We start from the raw sequence: 3,814 nt of genomic DNA on the forward strand, positions 1-3,814 counted from the left end.
AGGCAGCTAATCACTGCTATTGCTTGCTAGATTAAGGAAAACGGTTTTGTATATAGTATATATGGTAACTGGTTTGATAACTCGTTTTGTCACGATGTTTACAACTTATTAAATGAACTTTTGAAAACGTGATGGGTTTTGGATTGGTCTTCTACCAGAATAACTCGTGTCGGTGAGTATTCTGACCCCCTACTAGTTGTCAGTGTGCAGGTGCTTTGTCGTAGCCTCGAGGCGGAGTGTGTATTCTGATAGGCCTAAAAATAGGTCTATTCCCGCAAGTATACGGGGTCAAGTTATAGTATTTCTAATAAGTCGAGTTTCGTTCCAAAGGACAAGCTATTTTATCTAAATCTCGAATTAAACCCCCTTTCAAACTTTTGATTTGATTTGGAAACTACTATGAAAAAAAAAGAAAGCAATACTAATAGACTAATAAGAATTAAATCAAGATGAGAAGAAGAATCTAGGGTGTTTTCGATTTCACCACATAAATGGACTACTTAAAACATGCATTAATTAACAAATCCCTTTTCTCATGTATAACTCAAAATCTAACATAATAAATAATTTAGATTTCGGAATATATTCTTTAATAACACAATTCAAAATCAAGAATGTATGATTGACTACCATATAAAACTAATTTCCTACACTATCATTCAAGATCTAAAAGGCATATCTCATCTAATAAATCAATAAAAGCATGAAATATCTAATTATAATACATGAATGATAATAAGGTTATAGAATCAACATGAAATGACAATCAATAGGCATTGAAGCTCAAAATAAGGATTCACTGATTTATAACATATCTCAAAATAAGCCCAAATATGGGTTTCCTCTACACCCTAGATACAAAATTTAGCTACTCATGGAATCTAAAATAATATTCATTGAATTCATAAAATAAATGGAATTACAAAAGATTAATGGAAAGAAATCACCAAGAATGTTCACAATCCATACTCCCATGTATCTCCATTTTGATGTCCAATTTATTTAAGCTCCAAGTATATCAAGAATATTGCCCAAAACTCCAAATAATAGCTTATTAGAAGATAAAAGAAGAGAAATTTAGAAAAGAGATAAAAGAAGAAGAGATTTTAGAGAAGAAGGTATGGAGAAATTAGAAGGTTAGAAGAAGAAATTAGAAGGAGAAAGAAAATCTAGAGAAAAGATGAAGGTGGTAGAGAAAAGAATGGTGGCTAGGGTTTTTAGTTGAGAAGAGGTAGAGAGAAAAGGAGGCTAAGAGAGGCTAAGAGGGGAGAGGAAGGCCTTTGGTTGGTCTTCTAAAAGTGTTTATATAGAGTTAGGATTTTTAGTTGGGTTAAAATGGTAAATAGTGGGAGAAAAGAGGGTCATTTTTGGAGTGTTTAGGGATTAAAGTGCAAAACCCTAAAATAATTCAAATAGGGCTGGCGGCTAGGGTTAGTTGGGCATTCGGATGCTGGGCTATAGCCGGGTTCACGGTTTAAAGTTACGGTTTTCACAGAGGCCGTCGGATGAAGGTTACACGGAGATGGAGAGACGATACAAGGCCACGTGTCCCGGATCACCGTCTTTAAACTGCTTCGTGTGCACGGAATACGCAATAAAGCACGGGACACACAGCAGCCGTCCGATCTCAAAAACGCGGAAGGGAGAGGCTGAGATTAAAAGGTTGGATCGGGACCACCGGACTAAGTTGCAACGGGATGCATTGGATCACACTCTTAAGTCTCATTTTGTTGCTTAGCGAGAATACGGGAATTAGATGCAACGACCTCCGGAACGCGCCACGTGTTCCTTGGTGTACCGCGCGCCAGAATAGTGTCCGACATTGTACCGAAAGCTGACCAAATGCACCTGACTTTGACTTTGCATTTTTCACTCATCCGGACTCCGATTTGACTTCTGTTTTCTCCTACGGACTCGTCTCGACCTCTACTTTTCATCCATGCACTTAACTTCGCCAAATTACCAAAATATCCTCGACTCTAAATGACCAAAATACCCTTTGTATCCTTTTCTAACCGGTTTCACACCTAACTCTGCAAAAGACACTTAATCAAGAAAATCAACCATTTTATTAAAATAAAGACTCGAAACGAACTAACTCGACTAATTTAAACGACTCCGATGGGACATTTTCATGACCCATCATATTCCAGCCGGTGATCTTGTCTGACGAGGCTAGTGGAGTTATGTCATTTTATATGGTTTTTCGTTATTTCCAAGTTATGTATTTATTGCAGAAACCAAACTCTAAAATGTATATATATAACACTTAGAGTTGTTTATAGGTTGTATCATTGTGTGAGAGGCTTTTATAGTTCTTTTTGTGGTTCGGCTTTCGACCCGTAACTGAGATGAGTTTGTTTAGCTTCCGCTTTAGTTTATTTTTCTTGTATATGCGAATGTATGGTTTGCATGACAGGTTTTACAGGTACGACCGGTTCGATTTACAGAGGAGACTCTGCCGGATTTTTGTCTCGTCTGTGAATTGCCGGGGCGTGGTCGTGTCTATTTTGGGACACGGGGCGTCACAACAGGTGTCCAAACACTCCAAAAATGGACTCTATAATAAATTTGGATGTGAAGAATATTTTGAAATGTTCTAATAGTGCCCTAAAACAAATATTTTTAAGAAAATAATATTGTTAACAAAAGGGAATTGAGCCTTTGGCCAACTTTCTTTTTGATATACTAATGAAGGGTTACTTTTAATTTAACCACGAATTTGTGACCAACTGCAATATTCGACCTCCATATTTGTCCAACATTTTGATTTGGGTTTTAAAACTATGATTTTGTTAGTCAAACGGTTTCTTTTCATCTTTACCCTTAGTTTGAAAAGGATTTTGTTCATGAACTTTCTCATTCTTAGTCGTCGAATAAAATTGTAGAAATAAGTCGCCGACCACGATCGATCCTTCCAGCGATCTTCAATTATTATGTTTTATTATCTCTCTCTTCTTCCGCCTCTTCCTCTCACCACCACCATAGTCATCTCTCTCTCTCTAAGTTTTGATTGAAGCTTCACAACAGAAGTCTGGTTTGAAGCTTTAATGGTAGCTCTCTGAAGCTTCTTCGATTAAAGCTTCAGAGCAGAGCTTCTAGTGAAGCTTTGGTAGGAAGTTGTATTTGAAACTTCAATTTGAAGCTTTCGAAACATGAAGCTTCGGTGTTTCAAGCTTTCAATCAGGTTAGTAATTAAGTTAAAGAAAAATAAAGAGAGAAAAAGTTTTTATGAAGGTGGCGTCTAATTGTTGTCGGCGACTTATTCTGGAAGATGTATACAACGATTAAGAAAGAGAAAACACGAAAGAAAATTTAAAAAAAAAAAAATTAAAAATGGAAAGAAATTATTAACAGTTGATTTTGACTAACTGAACCACGGTCTCGTAGGTGAAGTTAAGATATTTAGATAAGGGTTATTTCCCAAATAGCCACCAACTTTGTAACCAGCTTCTTGCCTAGTCCTCTACTTTATCAAAAATATCCAGATGACCTCATTTTTCAATTACCGTTATAACACCGTTAACCAGTCATCTTTTATCTCTCCTCCATCTCATCACCTCTCTCTCCCACTTCATCTTCTCGCCACCTCATCGTTTTCACCGGCGACCTTCAAACATAATTTTTTTTAAAACCTCATCTAGAGAGAGGTGAGGTTTTTAAAAAAATAAAAAGTTTTTTTAGAGAGAGAGAGGGGAAGAGAAAAAAAATATTTTTTTTTATGTTTGAAGGTCGTCGACCAGAAAATTGGTCGGCCGACGACCTTCGTTGGTGAAGACGATGAGGTGGCGAGAAGATGAAGTGGCCGAGAGAG

The sequence above is a fragment of the Eschscholzia californica genome, unplaced genomic scaffold, assembly GCF_041429995.1.
Source record: "Eschscholzia californica isolate CP2 unplaced genomic scaffold, dmEscCali1.0.p SCAF_2, whole genome shotgun sequence".
Classification (NCBI taxonomy): domain Eukaryota; kingdom Viridiplantae; phylum Streptophyta; class Magnoliopsida; order Ranunculales; family Papaveraceae; genus Eschscholzia; species Eschscholzia californica.